The sequence below is a fragment of the Grammomys surdaster genome, unplaced genomic scaffold, assembly GCF_004785775.1.
Source record: "Grammomys surdaster isolate TR1022 unplaced genomic scaffold, NIH_TR_1.0 219, whole genome shotgun sequence".
Lineage (NCBI taxonomy): Eukaryota > Metazoa > Chordata > Mammalia > Rodentia > Muridae > Grammomys > Grammomys surdaster.
Window position 1 is genome coordinate 675,563 of NW_021604664.1, and position 19,401 is coordinate 694,963.

A 19,401-nucleotide genomic window follows, 5' to 3' on the forward strand; every position below is an offset into this window, starting at 1 on the left:
TGCTGTGAGATTATGTCTTTTAAAAATGCTAAAAAAGCTAGACCTATGATATCTCAACAGTAATGCTGCTTAAATAAGATTAGAACACTGACAATATTAATGGACATGTATATTTCAAAGGAGGAGGGAAGTCTTAAAAGTTCCAACTCCATGACAAAGAACGACAGACAACTAATGACTTTTGGGAAAGAATTAGCCTTTATCAGAGATGAGCCTCCTAGCTAATTATTGGTATTTCTGAAATATATTATGCATATGATATATATTCTGAAATATATAGTTATGCATAAAAACAACAAAAACTGATTCAGGAGGGTGTGTGTGTGTGTGTGTGTGTGTGTGTGTGTGTGTGTCTGTGTATGTTTCTAATCAAAGTAAAAGAGGCCATTAATTTGATAATTGGGGGTTGCGTGGGAAGGTTTGGAGGGAGGAAGGGAGAAAATTAAGTAATTTTTGTTTGTTCTTTTGTTTGTTTTGCATTTTTTTTCAAGACAAGGTCTCCCTGTGTATCCCTGGCTACCTTGAAACTCACTCTGTAGATCAGACTGGCTTCAAACTCAGAAATCTACTTGCCTATATCTCTTGCCTGATGGGATTACAGGCATGCACCACCACCATTTGGTAAAATAATTTTATCTTAATTAAAATATGTATTAAACTTATACAGTGGAACCACATGTCTTAATCCCAGAACTTTAGATGCAAACTTGAGTAAAACTATAGAGTTAGAGGTGGGGTTACAAGAGTTAGTCTCTGACTCTATTTTAGACACACACACCTTTACATTGTTTTGATGCAAATCCTGCTCAGTCTGTAACACACACACACACACACACACACACACATAAATTAGGCTGTATTGAGTCATTTAAATGAACTGAATTAAAGGGAGGTTTAGAATCCCAACAATCAAGAAGCAGAGGCAGATGGACCTCTGTGGGTTTAAGGCCAGCCTCATCTATAGAGCTAGTTCCAGGACAGTCAAGACTACATAAATTACCCCTGTCTCACAAAAAACAAGAAAAAATTGGTAAGGGAGGTAGCTATTAGAGTGACTTATAGGTTGTGATCCATCTAGTTCAATAACTGTCTCCTAACACAAAGACCTAGAATATCACAGCTGTTCAGTTCAGGAGAACTGCAGCCTCATTTCGGTTCTGGAGTCTCAGATAACTCCTGGAAAGCCCAATCTTCAGGCTACATTGGTATTCTAAATATGTAGCCTCTCAAACCAGGGAAGGAATTCCTGAGCGACAGGATAGATGAATTGATCAGTGAGAATGAGGCAAGCAGGCAATAAGCAAAATGTTTCTTTCTCTGTGTCTTATAATGTGAGGTGCCACTAGAAAGGTGTGGCACAGATTTATGGTGAGACTTCTGGTCACAAATGACACAGTAAAGAAAATTCCTCGAAGGCATGCCCAGCAATTTAGCTTTCAGTTGTTCCTAGATATAACTGACAATCAAGATTAGTCATCACACTAACAAAATAATAATAATAATATAATAATAATAATAATAATAAATAATTCTAACAAAGGCAATAAAGTGGAAGAAGAATATAGTTTATTTTATAAGGGAGATTCAACATCTTTATAGTGCCCTTTAATTTTACTATGGGGAATGGAGAGAATTTAAGTAAGTACAAAGGGATAAAAAAGAAAACTGTAGTGACAAGACATAAGAAATCTGGAGAATGACCAGTAAGCTGGTAAGTTTGTATCACTTGCTGAGGACCACACAGTAGAAGATGAATGAGATATGTAAATACTCTCTAGTATATTGCCTTGTTTGAGAATATGTGTTGCTTTACCCTGAAAACAATGAAGTTTTGGAAATGAGAAGGAGATAGTCTATGATCAGATTTATACTTTTTTCTGCTTTTATTTAAACACTCATTAGGATTAGAAAGTATAATTCAGTTCTCAGAGCCCTTGCCTCCAATGAATTAGGCTCTACATCCCATCCACAGCATCACAAAAGCCAAACAGTTTCCAGTTAGGAGAGAGCAAATTATTACCACTTCTTCACAATAAAAATTATACAATCAAGTGAGATATGAACATTACCAACTATCCCAAATGTACAGTGCTTCCATTGATTTTGTGTTTCAAATGAGAAAGTGTACCTTTTGCATCTAATATGTTCCTTTGAAATTTGTGGTAGTCCCTCAGCACAGCTTCTGGTAAGGCATTCACGTTGTCTCAAGTGTAGACTCCATAAGCCATCCTTAACTTCTTGAGATCTCTGTAGGTACAGAATATGTCCCTATCAGCAAAATAGTAGGTGACAGCTCCAGTAGGAAATTTAGACAAACTCTCTTCAGAGTGATGAAGCCCTCTGAGTTATCATAGAGAATATTATACACAATATCAACAATTGCCTGCTAATCAACTATGTGGAGTCTGACTTCAACATCTTTATCAATTTTCGACTTCAGATAAACATTAAGAATAATCAAGAGACTTGAATTTTCTAGGTTGCATTTCAAACTCTATTTAAGAGAATCAGAACACTTCCCTAGCAACCTTCTTCTTTTCCACACTCTTTGGTTACTTTGTAACCAAATTTATTGTGATTTATTGTGATCATAAATCTCCTCTATCTTTTTAACTGCCAAAGATGTGGCTATGAAAGCTTGGACCAGAATCTAAGGGCATAAACTTACATAGATGGCTTCACCTTTTTCAGAAACTGAAGCTAGCATGTTAAGCTAGTTATTAAAATAGTATCACTTTTTGGGTTGGGCAGACACCTAGCTGGTCTGCTCCAGTGAAGACACCATATCCTGAGACATCTGAGAGGAGCCACTGCACCCAGAGCAGCAGATAAGAACCCCCTCCCACTACCCTATGCCCCAGAGCTACAACTGGGAGCCTGGGGCACTCAGGACCCATCAGTCACCCAAACACAACCCCTCTGGAATACCACTCCCCTTCTGCCCCTTGTTTGGTCCTTTTGGCTGGGGCAAACACCTAGCTGGTCTTCTCCTGTGAAGACACCATATCATGATCCATTCTAGAGGAGGCACTCCACTCAGAGGAGTGAACACTTAACTGGTCTGCTCCCGTGAAGACACCATATCCTGAGCCATCCTAGAGTAATCACTGCACTCAGAGCAGCAGGATTTCAGGATCCCAGAGGTGGCCTGAATCCCAGGAGTTCTTCCACCTAGGAGTTCAGGATCAAAGGATCACAGAGACATCTGAGCTCTGGGGAGTTCTGACACAAGCAAGATAAATGGAAAGAAAGGCTCCAGTCAGAGACAGTGAGTGCAGGTACCACTAGAGTTAACCAGATGGCAAAAGGCAAGCACAAGAACATAAGCAACAGAAACCAAAGTTACTTGGACATAGTAGGTTTCATACAACTAAAAGAAAAATGTTCATCCTATGCACTAAGCATAAAAATGTGTCAATATTCTACAATCAAGCTTAAGAAACTATTAAATGAAAATAGCACCTTTGAGTATAACATATTAGGCGGGGTTTGACTTACAAAGAGTAAAATATCAAAATTAATTTTAAGGAAAAAATTAAGATTCTCCTCACAATCTCAAGGCTTTTCTCTTTAATCATAGCAAGGATGTTGCCAGTGGAAAGAGAATCTTTATACTGTTTCCAAGTTTCTCCCACTGTCAGTCACTTGACAAAGTGAAGGCCAATGTAAGACAACATTGAGTTTTCATATGACTGTTCAGGATGTTTAATAGATTCTGTGGTCTGGAAATGACACAAGCTGGCACAGGGGTGGTTCTACTCTTGAAGAAGCCAGGACTTGACCATTTTACAGACAATGTAATTAACCACATCTTCATGTTGCAACTGTTTCAATTGCTCTTTAGCGTATTTATACTTCCCACTCCATCCTTGTCAAACTCTGTGGAAATGAGTTAAGACTTCAAGAGCTCACTGAGGCACTGAAATATTAATTAAAAAATTTATAAATTGTTTTTAATCTCTAAAATGTCTTTTTATTCTTTAGGCTTAAAATTTTCACATTGTTATTGTTTTTAATGGATTAGATCTTATCAATGTACTGTTAGATGGTAGATTAATGTATAGTTCAATGCAAATGTACTTTCAACATCTACTTTAGCTTCTTGATAAGTAGAAAGCTTTTAAGTAAGTACTGCATCAAATCCATTTTCTTCGTAAAGAACTATTGTAGCTTTCTGATTATTATTCACAAAGTCATCTTTATGGATTATTTCTCCTCTTGTATAATATTCATGATAACAGTTTGATATCTAGCAGTTTCAAGGTTATCATGTGATTGAAAAGCCTACGCTTACTTCAAAGTATAACATATACATCTATGTTGTTTATACACTGAAGCAGAATGATAGGTTTAGGCAATGCCTTTCACAAAGTGCTGATTTGGAAGTCTAAGTCTAATTTTTGAGCCTATTTATCAGTCTTTGGTGAAGGAAGTGATGAATCAATGAAAAACATCATCCAAGGAACAATTTTTTTGTACTATTTACAAAAAACAATGCTAAACCAATTCTTATTTCTCTGTTAACAGAGCAATAGCCATCCTCTGTAAATCCCCAAAGACAACAAACAAATAAAAAGCCAAGTTTATCTAGTGCTTAAATAAAGTTAGTCTGAATGTTAGAAGAATATAGACTTGTAGATTATGGCAATTGAATTTGAAGGAAATAAGTACTCAGAGATAAAGAAAGAGGTTTTAGTAAAGTAAAAAATGCTCAAACGTTAACTAAATCACAATTATGCCAGGATGTAAAAATAAATCATTTCTTATTCTTCACCCCCACCACATTCCTCTATTCACACATCACATTTTAGTTTGAAAGGGTGGCTGCCTGAGTGAGTTTAGAGGACAGCATCTGTTTAAGTAACAGATGTCTGTGTCACCAAGGTGCTATATTTTTACTTTTTATATATAGGAAAATTGTTTCTGAAAGAGTTTAATTGTATTTATGCAAATGAAGACATCATATTCTTCTCCTTAAAGGGTTTCTTGTCCTGATGTGGATCCAAAACAACCATAAAGGAACTGAACCGTATCTATTTGTTTTTGTATCTGGTAGAGTTTCATGTGCATTGCTAATTATGCATGAAATAAGGATTGGAATTGTGAACATACTTGCTGTAATTTAGCAAGTCCCACCGGGTTAAAGTTGGCTTGAAGGGGTAAGAAGTGCTGCTGACCTCTTTCCAAGATCAACTCAGACTTTGGCACAAGAAAATAAAAAATAACTGGGACCACAGTCACACGCCTTCTGATGGATCTAAGTTTGTAAAAAATGGTGATTTGTGGGCAAATTGTAACTTTTATTCTATTCTTTTTATAAATGAAGGAAAGTACACTTTAAAAAAAGAAGAAACCCATCCTCCAAGTTGACAAAGAAAACAAACCAAATGTATGCCATAGACAACAAAACAGAAAACGTGTAAAAACTGTCTCTTTCTGCTATCAAAGCAAGATGGCTATCTTGGAGAAAAGCATTTATGCAGTTGACTTGAAGCTGAAGTACTCAGCTTTGCAATGGAACATTCTGCTTACCTAGAAGTAGAAAGTAGAAAAGAGAATCTGGGTGGTTGGCACGTACCTCCAATCCCAGTATTTTGGCCATTGAAATAGGAAGAGTACCAGGAATCAAGGACAGCCTGGGCTATCCAGGAAGTTTAAGACCCTCCTGGGATACAGAGAAACAACTTTTCTTAAAAAATTAAAATTAAAAGCACTAAACACAGGCAATCTAAGTAATATAGAGAGATCAAGAAATTAAAGTCTTACATTAATTTTAAAGTAAGAAAAATCAGTATACTTATATGCTAATGGAAATGAACCACATTAAGAGAGAAATGTGTCAGTAGATTGTAGTACGGACAATTTCACTGAGTTGATGAGAGGAATGACACTTAGTACCTTAAGGAGATACACGTAGTCATGATCCCAGTAGAATGTCACTGGACTAAGTTGGGGTCTGAGAATATACAGACACTAATATTCACTGTAATTAGGACGGAAGCTCAACATGAGAGTTCCCTTTCAACAGTGGTTTCTATTTTCTCAATAAAGTATGACAGATCAGCCAACTATAATGTGAGAAAGGAAGTGGCAATTTGTGAGAAACAGAAAAGTAATACAGAGTAATTGGATTAGTAACAAGATTTCTGAAAGACACAAAGAGCTCATTTCAGGTTATGAATCTTACTGCCTTGGTACCAGGTTTACTGTCACCTTTGTTCATAATGACTGTTCCAGGCTAGGCTGGTGCCTAATTAGGCACAGGAACTCTCGTGACTTTCAGTAAGACTCACTATCCTCTGTTTCCTCTTGTGGGAGCTTTGGAGAACTAGGTATGGCATTGATCTACAGATAGTGTAGGGGTTACCTAGGATGTTAGCCACCTCAATTCATAGTATTTGAGCATAAAGCAAGTTATGCTTCTCTTTGTTGGAGGGTCAACCCTGTGTGTTTAACGTTTTTGGTTTCCCTAGTGCTGTAGCTCCAACGACTTTGTGCTCCCAAGATCCCTGAGAAAAACTTCTTTCTGCCTCCTCTTCTGCAATTTCCCTTGAGTCTTGAAGGATAGGGTTGACACAGATACCTCATTGAAGGATGGACATTAAATGTTGCTTATTTTCAGCAGCTTGAATAATATTATGTCTCTGAGTTTACCACTAACTACTGCACTAAGAAATTTCTCTGGATAAGGCAGGAAGGGCCACAAATCTGTAGATATAAATATAAGTACTCATAAGATAATTTGATCAAATGACCGCTTAGAAAAATAGCATCTGTAAGTTTTTCCCCTAGGGCTTGTGATTTCCCAATCTAAGGGTTTTGAGCATGTTTATAGCCTCAGGCATAAAATCCCTCTCATGAAGCAGGCCCCAAATCCAGTTAAGTAAGCAGTTAGTTACCCCCATAATTAGTCTTGACACTGTTGGACCAGTTGACACATCTTGCCTAGCAGATCTGTATAGGGTTGTTGGGGTCCCGGTCCACTCTGCCATAGGGTACCGCCGCTGGGGAGACAGGATGCTGGGAATATACCACACTTACCCCACGCTGTCGCAGGGCAGGTGTTGGGTCCTAGGGAAGTCTCGGGACACCGCTCTAGGGGTGGGAAAACACAGTCTGAGGTGCAGGACAGCCAGAGCTAGTTCAGAGGTCCCCGGGCCTGGAAGGAGGCTAGAGCTGTCTGGTTCTCAGACTTTTGGACACCCAGAGGCTGCTGGGAGCCCTGCTAGGAGTCTTGGAAGAGCTGAGAATGGAGTGGGGGCCCACAGTCTGTATCTATCCTGGGGCCAGGGGAAAAGCGGGGAGCTCTGGCTGGTCCTGTGGGGATAGTCCTTGGATCAGTGGGCTTCAACTTAGGCTTGGTGGCAGCAGTGGCTGGAAGCACAAAGAGACCTACAGAAGATTAGATGCTGGCTCTGTAGGTGAAGGCCTTCTCCATGGCTCCACGGCTCCCCATGGTGGGTCCCGATCAAAAAAGGCAGTCCATGGTTTTAAAGCATTTATTGTCATGGCAGAAAGTGGATGAGTAAAACCATATCCCACTTCTCAATGTAGGCCTGAGGTTAAATACCTTTTGCAGGGAGGAGTGTCTGGGAAGGAAAGCTAGGCCCTCCAGGCCATTGGGTACCTCATTTAAAATGGAGATCTGGCTTGAGACTACCTACGTCCTCTACATGTGGAGGAGCTTGGGGCATTGCCCTTACGTGACTAATCCACAAATCTATGGAGGACTGCAGCTAGTGACAGGGGCCTGGTACCTGGGAACAGGTGAAACCATCCCAGGGTTTCAAGCCTTAGCTCAGCTGGGAACCAAGCTACCTTTCATGATACTACAGATCTGTATTGTAGTATGCAGGGTTTAGCAATGTTAAGACAGTTGGTGCCTTTTCCTGTATAGCAACTTATCAGACTCCAGATATTTGAACCAACACAGGATTCTGAGTAGTGCTGAGCCAACTTCTTTCTTGCCTCAGTTGAATTGTTACTCTACTGGCTGTGGCTTTTCCTGAGACCCCACACACAGGAGAATGAGAAGGCATGCTTTAGAAAGCTGTCTTCTGGACATGACATGGCTGTTGCAGACATGAACTCACAGCAGTAATAGTTACCTACTCAAGGCATGTATAAGATTAAGTGAGTTAAAAATCCCAATATGGAGGGATTCCTGAGTTTACACCCTTAGCTAAGGAGCTATTGGCAGCTGGAAAGATGGAGAGAGTCACTTTTCCTTAGAAGTGTGACGACTGGTGGCTTCCCCAGGACTTAGTGGATGACCTATGCCCATGTGCATATAGGCAGAGCTAATTATAATCACTGGATTCAAATAAATCATTAAAAGAGGTCATGAAATTGGAGAGAGATGTGATGGGAAGTCCTGGGGCTGCATTGCAGGGGGTAGTGAGAATACATATTTTTAAACTACATTGCATAAAATATGAAGATTTCAAGGAATAAGCAAAAAAGAAGAAAAACTCGATTGTTAACTAAAGGAAAAAATGTAAGAACTTATGAAGTGCACCATCAACAACAGACATGAGATTAAAAATTACAGACACTGGGATACATGATGGGTTTTTTTTTGGGTAGATTATGCATATTTATGAGTATTTTAAAACTATGTATGTATGTATGTATGTATGTATATGCAGTATGAATGTACATCATATGCTTACATTGGTGGAACTGTAGACATAGAAATGTACATGGTATAAGTCTATGCTATACGTATATAGTGTTCTATGGTGCAAATGTTTCTTTCTATGTGTATATGCCTGTGTATATGTGAATGCATATGTTCTTATGGCTGTGTGTAAGAGGGTTTGTGTGTGTGAAAAGTCTGTTTCCTTTCTTTCTTAGCACTTGCTTAGAAGTCCTCAGTCCTTGGCCTCTCACAGGCAGAAAAAAATGGGAATGCAGACTCCTGTTTCTTCTGCTGCTTTTACAGTACCTAATACATCTCTTGTTTCCTGCAGTCTACCCACATGGGAGTTTCTTAGTCAGAGTAACAGAGTTTGTATTCTCCTTGGAAGGCAGAAGGACAGAAAAAGACTTTGATGGATAGTTTTCCAGGTGAGAGAGACTGAAACTCCAGTACTTCTGCCTCCGACTGAGTGTTGTTCTGATGAGATAATTTTTCCCATTAGCCTCTATGACTCTTTGTGATATACAGATCTGTTTGTGCTTGCACAGAACTCTAAAAATGTACCCTTTCCTCTGTTCTTTTCCATTCGAAGAAGAAAACTAAAATACAAGCAACAGCTTGCATTTCTACATTTGAGTAGCCAGAATACCATATTCTGTAGGCCCCTAGCAGGCCCAGAAGAGAAAATAGCAAATCATTGACCACAAAGCTCTCAACAAGTATAGATAAAATGCTAGGAAAAGTGAGTAGGTTAGATCTCTAAGGGCTTACCGGATGGAGGTTTGGTAGTCAACTGTTCCCAGTCCTATTTCATGACTTTAGCTTGCAGCAAAAATTTAGTTACTTGCTATGGATCTTTAAAACTGCTTTCTTTATCTGACCCTCTGTCCTCTTCTAAAGCTATTTCTCTGGTGAAAATTTATATCCATTATTTTAAAAATATCCTTGCCAACAAAATTTATATTCCTTTAATTAAAATGACTCTATTTTATGAACATACTGCTTTTATAATACTTATTACGGTTGATTGCATCTGTTGCTTAGTGAACATTATAAGGTTATAGTTTGTCATTGTATCCTTTGTTTTCTCAGCATTAATAAAGTTTGGCACATAATAAGAATTTGATAAATGCTTTTTGGCTTGTTGGACCTGATAGCATCCAGGAATTAAAAGCACCGTGTGTGCTTTATGGAGTCCCATTTTAAAAGGAAGTTCTTCCCACAAGTTTCCGGAGAAGCCTAATGTGTCAAGGCTTTTAGGCTTTTAGTATGTAATTATGAATAATTGTAAAACTGTGGAAAAGCCATTGTTGTACTTTATTGATGATATTGTTTAATCCAACATAGTAAATCCTCATAATTAATAGTCATTTTCTTGGTACTGTCCCTGACTTACACAATAGCCCTTGATTGTAAACTGATTCTGTGTTTTGGAAAGAAACCATATACTTTTTTGAAAGGGAAATTAAGCTCAGAAATCTTCAATGAGGCCAGCAAAAACATGTTATTGGAATACAGAGGTAAGGGAAAGGTAAATTTTAAAGTTCCATAGTATCTCCTCTCTGTTAAATATAAGAAGCAGTCTGACGTTTCTAGAGGGCCAGGATCCAGGGGTTGGATAGCCCAGAAACCTAGAATATAACCAAACACCACAGGCAAAATATTATGATGATGATGATGATGATGATGATGTCACTGAAATGATCCCTAATGATACTTTGCTATACTTTGACTAGAGCCTAGCATAATTGTTATGATAGTGGTTTCATTCAGCAACTGAAGGGAGCCAATACAGAGACCCACAGCCAAATATTAGTTGAAGTTTGGGGGACCCTGAAGACGATGAGGAAGAATTGTAGGAGCCAGAGGGGTCAAGTATACCACAAAAGACCCCACAGATTCAACTGTCAACTAATCAGTGTTCATAGGGCTTCACAGAGACTGCAAGCAATCAGGGAGCTTGTATGGGTCTGTATAGGTCTGTCCTCTACATATCCGTTACAGATGTGTAGCTTGGTGGTCTTGTAGAAGATCCCCTCTCCCAAGTCCTTCTAGATCCTCTTTTTCTTCCCAACCTCCCAACTCTAAGTTGTTTCTTGAAACACAAACAAAAATCCAATACAACAACAAATAAAATTACCAAACTATAATCAAATAAAAGAACACACACAACCAAAACAAAAAACAAAAAAAACCAAACAAAAACAAAAAAATTGTGAAGTTCATTATTTGATAATCAGCTACTCCTGAACATGGGACCTTCCTGGAGTGATTGACATACATAGTATCACTCCACTGGAAAAAACACACTTCCCCTCTCCCAGCAGGTATAAATGACAATTCAGTTGTTAGCCTTTATCTTAGTTGTTAGATTTTCATTCACTCATTCATTTATTCATTGCTGCTCTCTCCACTAATAGCCATAAATTAAAAACAACCTAGATTCCCTCAAAAGAAGAATGGGTATAGAAAATATCGTCCATTTACACAATGAAGTGTTTCCTGTTCAGCCATTAAAAAATATATATTGCATCATGAAATCTGCAAACAAATCAGTGGAACTAGAAAAAAAATGATCCTGAGGTATCCAGACCTGTAAACACAAATATGACCTTGTTCAACCAACATCATAAAAAATGATTTATTTTTAAATAATTCACATAAACCTTTTGGTATAGTATCTGGAACACTAAGGAAGCTAATAAATCTTTACTAGAAGAATAGGAGTGAGGAACAAGAAGTGAAGAAATGAGCATATTTTAAGGTTAGTTAAATTTATATAGCTGAAGACAAAAAGGGTTGGTAAAAATAATCTAATAAGAAAAAAACATGAATTTTTTTTCACATCCTTCAACCACCTCTGTAAATAAACCAGTGAATTAAACAGATACTGGACTTGGATTTTTAAACCTTGTAATTATACACATAATACATTAAAACACCTATGCAAAGCATAATCCTATCCATTGTTTCCTCTACAAAGACTGAAGGAAGATGAAGTAGGATGGTTAGGATGCTTCTCATTTGGCTTGCCTTCCTCTGTGCACTTGACTTTGGTAACTGAAACAGATTGTGATTATTAAGTACATGTGGCAGTTCCACTGAAGGATGATCAATGGATGTCACCTCAGAAGCAGAGCCTGAGTGAAAGAAGATAATTCTCACCCAAGATAATGGCAAGCTTGAATTGGGCTTATGCTATTAGAATGTGGAAAAGAGTACATCTTCTTAAATGAGAAAAGAAATATCAATCTGATAAGTACATTCCTTTAGCCTGGGTCTGAGAGTTGACAACATAGAAGTCTGCATTTTCAAATGATCTTTTCTTAGATTCTTATCAGTGTTCTTTGTATCTTTTCTTAGAAAGTAACTAGAAATTGACTTCTTTTTCTCTAAGACAGAATACCTGAGCATTACAAAGGGTTTTGGGCCTCAGATAAGAAATCTCATCCTTTACTTGTGACAAATAAGGTATTAAAAATCAAGGAGATAGTTGGAATGCCTGACATGTACAGATTTTATGGATATCTCACCCGTGAGACCTTCCTCATTGATTAACCACAATAATGAATCTTCTGTTTATATTTTTATTTAGAGATGTTCCTTTCCCTGGGCTAAAGTGCCTCCTGTGGGAGACTGGAAAGCTGCCAGGGATCATCCATCTGGCAGGGAATAGATTGTGCTTGTTAGAGTGATGCCCCTTCTACACTCGTAGGAAGCTTAATCGAGGGCCAGTCCAAACGCTTGGCTCCTTTGTCAGTTTAATGAGGACTTTGGTTTCTTTTGCCAGAAACTTCTCTGACTGATGAGTGCCCTCATCTTCTAGATTATAGAAGGCAAAAGCTTCCTATAAGCTTGAGCTCAGAGTCTGGAAATTATTCAACCTGAGTGAAGACTATCCTGCGTATCAAGCCCAAAGCAGTGAAATGAGTTGATGCAAAGGTTTATGGCAAGTGAAAAATCTCAATGTTATATTAGATTACATTTGTCTGGCCTTGAACAATCTGAGGGGCAAAGCAGTTACTTCTGTTAAATTTAAATTTGCTTAAGAAAGAAAATTTTACTGCATCCTTTAGATTAGTTTGCACTTATACTTAAGAGCATCAAAATTTATAATCAATTTAACGAGGAAATGAGCCCAGATTATTTTAGCATTCACAATGAAACCTAATTGGATTCATTTAGACTGAAATTGAAAATATAGAGAAATCTGATATATTTTTAATTTCCTACATCTTAAGGGCAATACTAGTCATTTTATTTTTGTGAAGCAATGAATTTTAGACTTAAAATAGCCAAAACTGGAGTTGTGAATGAAATGGACATTTTCTCCATTTTGCTTTTCCTGGAGCTAGAACAGAAGCTTCAACAGAAGCTTCAAGTAGGCTTGGACTGCGTGTTAGGAATGGTGATGAGAGGAAGAGAAAACTGACTAGGATACACAAGGTCTACTTTTCTCAGACTCTGTATGTTCAAGTTCTTTCCCCCTCTCTCTTTTTTATTTCCTGAAGGGGTATTGTAAATGATTCTGTCAGTATCGACTATTCTAGAAGTTTCTGAGATATATGGAGAGATTTGCAGAGGAGCAATCTAGAGGCAGAGGAAATATTTTTTAACTTATTTGTTCATCCCACTATTTAGTCTGTTTTCTACTTCCAAAGGAAAGTTATTTCCTTAACTTTCATGTTTTGAAATGAGGAATTCTGCCATTTGGAGAGGTCTTCTCACAGTCTCATAATACAGCAGAGGATATCTAATGATCCACAAAACAAGAATATCAGCTCAAACCTTTCCTTCTCTCCACATAAAGCTACAAATACTATCCATGGGGATCTCATCTACCTGACTTTATCTAATTCTAATGACTTCCCAATGGCCCCACCTCCTGTTTACTATTAACAATGACTTTAAGAAAATATGCTCAAATGATCACTGAGTCAGAAACTGTGAGATCTGAATTAAAAGAGCAGCAAAAGAAATAGAGAAGAGATTTTTAAAGCGATATCAAAAGTACCTGGTGAGCTATGGGGAAAGACCAGAGAGTATAAGAAAGAAAAGGGAAGAGATGACTCTTCGAAATCCATCTAATGTTTGGGTGTGAGTCTCTCTATCTCTTTCCATTGGCTGCTGGAAGCCTCCCAGAGGACAGATTATTCTAAGCTACTGTCTGCAAGGAAAACAGAGTATCATTAATAAGTACAGGGATTGGATTTTACCCATGGGATGAGTCTCAATTTGGGATAGTCATTAGTTGGCTATTCCTTCAGTCTCTGCTCTATCTTTGTCCCTGAACATCTTGTAGGTAGGACAAATGTTGGGTTGGAGGTTTTGTGGATAAGATGATGTCCTTATCCTCCACTGGGAATCATGCCTGGCTACAGAAAGTCTCCACATCAGGGTCCATATTCCCCAGTGCTAGGAGTGTAAGGTACAGTTGCCCCCAGAAACCCTCTGGAATCTCGTCTCATCTAAGGTCTCTGGCACATCCTAGAGATTGCCCACTCACCCACCCTTGCCGACCTCCCTTCTCTTTCCCCTGCCCTCCATACATATGATCTCCCCCCTATGCACCCTATTCCTGGATACCCTCCCCACCCACTCTGCCACCCAGTTAGTTCACTCCTATATTTATTTTGTTTCTCTTTCTGAGAAAGATTCAATCATCCTCCCTTGAAATCTTGAGATAGTTTGCATATGCTTGGCTCAGCACTATTAGGAGGTGTAGCCTCGTTGAAGTAGGTGTGGCCTTGTTGGAGTAGGTGTGTCACTGTGGGAGTGGGCTTTAAGACCCTTGTGCTAGGTGTCTTCTGTTTGTCTTCAGAACAAGATGTAGAAGTCTTAGCTAATCCTATAACATGTCTGCCTGGATGCTGCCATGCTCCTATCTTAATGATAATGCACTGAACCTCTGAGCCTGTAAGCCAGCCCCAATTAAATGTTGTCCTGATAAGAGTTGTCTTGGTCATGGTATCTGTTCACAGCAGTAAAACTCTAACTAAGAAGTTGGCTACCATGGCCTGGGGAATTGCTGTGATGGGCCTGATTATGCTTCTGTTTAGAAGAATGTGGATTTGGGGACGTTGGATTTAGAAAGCAGTGGAATGCTTTAAGTGGGGCTTAATCAGCCATCTAGTAAGAATGTGGAGGTCTTTGCTGCTGAGAATGATTTGAACTGTACAGACCTGGCCGAAGATATTTCTGTGGAAAAGAATTTCAGTATGTGGCCTAGACACTGTTTTTGTGGTATTTTGGTGAAGAATGTGGCTGTTTTTTACCCATGTACAAAGAGTCTGCCTGAAGCTAAGGTGAACAGATTTAGATTAATTGCTTTGAAAAAGAAAGTCTCAAAACAGCCTGGTATAAATTCTGTTGTGTGGTTACTAAAGTTCATTCTCATGAAAAACATTTTGAACAAGGGGAGCAAACTTAGAAAGGAAAAATATAAAATATATGACTTGAGTATTTAAAGGGGTACCAGGAAGTGAAATGGAGTGGAATCCTGTGTTCAAGGATATTAAATTAAGGGAGTAGTGACCTTGGGGCAAGATTTCACTCAGCTAAGTACGCATGGTAATACAAGCCTTTAATTCCAGGAGGCAAAGACAAGCAGATCTCTGAGTTCAAGGCCAGCCTGGGACAGAGCAGGTTCTAGGTTAAGAAGAAAAGCTTAAATCCAGGCATGGTGGTACACACCTTTAATCCCAGCATTCAGGAAACAGAGCCATGTAGATCTCTTGAGTTCAAGGTCAATCTACAGAGAAAGTTCCAGGACAACCAAGCTTAGGCAGTGAAGGAGTTGGAAAACAGAAAGCTTGTGATAATGTAATAGAACTACGGAAGCATGTTCCAGCCCCAGCAAGCAGCAGAACTCAGCAGCTTCCACCATGTGACACAGGCTTTCGAGTCAAGAGTAAAAGGGACAACTGGGACAATTGACACTCTAAGAAGTTAGCTGTGATTAAAAAGCAACCAGCATCACTGAGGTAAAATTTTCTGGGAAGTGTCTTCTGAAAGTACAAAGAAGCTATGTTCCAAAGGTAGCCAAGGATGTACCTCATGCTGCAGCTGAACTTGGTAATGTATAAGAATCACCCAAGTGGTAGTGGTGTTGGATGTGTAAAAGGATCATGAAGAGTAACTGAGGCTTGGCACTGTTGGGAGGTCAGGGAGGGCCCTTGGTAAAGGTGCAGCCTCACTTGCAGTTAACTGGTCAGGACTGAAGGGGTTAAGCAAAGAAGTTGAGGCTTGTTACCATATAGAGAGCCTATAAGACGCTATTGGTAAAGCTTAGTTGTAATGGAAGATCCCAGGATATTAGAGATGCCAGTACCATGGGAAGATCACCAAGAATAGCAGCAGTAGTAGATGAAAGTCAATCAGACTCTAGAGTGCTACAGAGAGCAGAGCTGGAGAATTGACCGAAGCCCTTTGAAGGAGCTCAGATCTCAGACATTGAAACAAGAAGGCATATATAAACCATTACATTCTACTCTCTGGTCCCCACAGGCTTGTTCAAACAAATGAGTATATGGGGGCATACCTAGCCATAGCATAATAAAAAAAATTACAATCAGTCCCACTTCCAAAGTTCCATAGTGTATAGCAGTATCAACAATGTTAAAACTCCAAAGTTGAAAGTCTCTTCTGAGATTCATCCAATCACTTAACTGCAATCTCCAAAGCAAGACAGGAAACCAGCTATGCAAACTCCAAACTCTGCATCTCTATGTCTGATGCCAAAGCAGTCTTCAGCTCTACAACTTCCTTTTCATCTTTGTTGACTTTCATCTTTTCTTCATCTTTGTTTCATCTTTCTCTTTGGCTGGTTCTACTCTCTATTAGCAACTTTCCTTGGGCAGGTATCCCATGGCTCTGGCATCTCAAACATCCTGGGGTCTCTGAGGCAACTTCAACATTACAGCTTTTTGTTTATCTGAATCTGAGAAGAGTGTGGTGGCTGTATGTTGCCTGGTAGGACATCCTTCTGATTCCTACCATGAGTGTCTATAGGTATTCTGGGTAGAATGTGTTTCTAGGTATAGAGGCTGACAGGAAGGAATGCAGATGGGTTAAAAGTGGGGCCTGAACAAGACATGACCTAGAACAAGAAGGACTGTGTAAGGGTATTCTGGTTCATGGCTGGGCAGGTTCCTAGAACCCCAAGACTCTGCGTGAGAACTGGCAGGAGTTCGGCATGCCCCCAGAACCCAGGGTCCTGAAAAGCAGTCTAGTCTCCATAGAATTACATTGTTCAGTCACATAGGCTGGCCATTACAGCCCCTCCCAAAGTGCACAGGTAGAGGGTGTGACTAGAGGCATCAGGCCCCCCTAGGGATTTACATACTAATGAAGGCCAGAGGGTGGAGCAAATTAAGCATGCCTCCCCAGATCCTCCCCAGATCCCCCCCCTTTCTCCCTCCCTATATAACTTGGGACTGCCCTGAGTTTTATGGGGGTACTTCCAGATCCATCTACCATCCACCATGACAATAAACCCTTTTGGAACCAAGGACTTCCTCGTGTCATTGGGGCCTGCCGCCACCAAAGCCTCCAGGCCACTGGAACATTAGACGTTCCTCCTGCATGTGGGACCTGCCACAGTGTGGAAGCCTCTTGGGCAACCACCACAGCTTCGGCCTTTATTTTCCCACAGTACCCAGGAATCAATGGGAATGACCTTAGCCATCACTCACTACATTGGGGATATGGAAACTGAAAAGGCTACCTCCTGTATCCAGGCAGGAACCCCAGTGATAGAAACACCAACCCATCCACAATACTTTCATCTTATCTATAAGTAATTCAGGTATAAGGGAGGGAGCAGGGACTGACAGGATGGCCAAGCAATAACCAGCCCAACTTGAGACCCACCCCATGGGCAAGCACCAATCCTTAAAACTATTAACGATAGTCTGTTATGCTTGCAAACAGGACCATGTTGTCCTCTGAGAGGCTCCACATGGCAGCTGACTGAGACAAATATATACATCTACATCCAAACATTGGATGGAGCTTGGAGATTCTTACAGAAGAATAGGAGGAAGGATTATGGGTCCCACAGGGGATAGGAACTCCACAGGAAAACAAACAGAGTCAACATACCTGGACCCTTGGGGCTCTCAGAGTCTGAAACACCAACCAAAGACCATTCACAGGCTGGAACTGGGCATTCCCACTCATATATAGCAGATGTACAGCTTGATCTTCATGTGGTTCCTGAATAACTGGAGTAGGGACTATCCCAAAAGCTGTTGTCTGTGCGTGGGATATGTTCTACTAGCTGGGCCACCTTATCTGGCCTCAGCGGGAGAGGAAGCACTTAGCCTTGCAGAGATTTGAAGTACCAGGGTGAGGGGATACCTAGGAGGGCCCCCTACCTGCCCAGAAGAGAAGAGGATAGGGGACAGGGGAAGGATTGTGTGAGAGGGTGACCAGAAGTGGGGCAGTGAGCAGGACGTAAAATAAATAAGTAAAAAACATAGATAAATAAATAAATAGATAAATAAATAAATAAATTGATAAAATAATTGAAAAGCAGAAATAAGGAGAAGTGGGGCCAGAAAGAAAGCACAGGAATGAGGAAAGCTATTTCTGCATAAGGTTTTTCCAGAGTTCCCAAGGAGTGGAATCAGAAAAGGAGAGCAGACCCATGAAAGTAGTCTGCTACCATGCTGAGATGAATCTAAGAGATTTACAATGAAGAATAACAAGGAGAGTAAAAATCATCTCTCTTACCTCCAGGCTAGCATGGTCACCAGGTTCCTAGGTAAAGAATGACTCTGCTTATTGGTGACTAACACAAAGAAATGGAGTGATAGAGGATATCTGGGTCCACTTTGAGGATCTGTGGAGTGCCCCAGGAAATGGAGGTATAGAGGGATGATAAACCTTTGCAGGTTCCTCCCTTAAGTGAGTCTATAGTGATTTGAATATGAAATGTCCCCCAGAGTATCAAGTGATAGAATATATGGTAACTGTCTATTGACCATGTTTACAAAGATGTAGAACCTTCTTGGAAGACAAGTGTCAGTGAAGATGGGCCTTGAGGATTTACACACTGGCTCAGCCTTTGTTGACCTTACTTCCTGACTACTTATGCAGTGTGATGAGTCATCTCCCATCCTTGCCACCTTGCTTTCAATGTCATGTTGGGCTAAATCACCTCAAACATAAGACAAAATAAACTCTTCTTCACTGAAGTTGTTTATTGCTAAATATTTTATCACAATACCCAAAGTAGCTAACTGTTGTGGGAAAAATTAGAAAAGAATGGCAAGTTCTCATGCTATGCCCAGCTACTCTTTGCTCTGGCTATCCAGTTTCACTGCCTCCACAGCTAGCTCCAATGATCGACTGCTCACGGTCTTCCTAGCTCTGGTTCACTTGCCTCAGAGCTGTTAGTTCCTTCTCAGCCATCCACCCCTGTGGTCAGTGGTCACAAATCCCCTTAACCCAGTAAATCAAAACTCTTGAAGCTTATAATTAATCAGTCCGATTTAAATATCAATAAATTCTCAATTCACAAGATGCCCACACGATAATTTCAAAGCCAATTGATAAATCATTATCAATACAAGTTGCCCACCTAGATTAGACAAGTTATCCCAATTACTCTGCCCCTATATTATATTATAGTTACCTGTGGCTATTTAAACCCACACAGAATCTGAATCATCCTGTTCACCCTCCATTTTTCTCTTTCTCTTCCCCCCTTCTTCTCCATCCCCATCTCTGAAATTCTTTACTCCATCTCCCTTTTC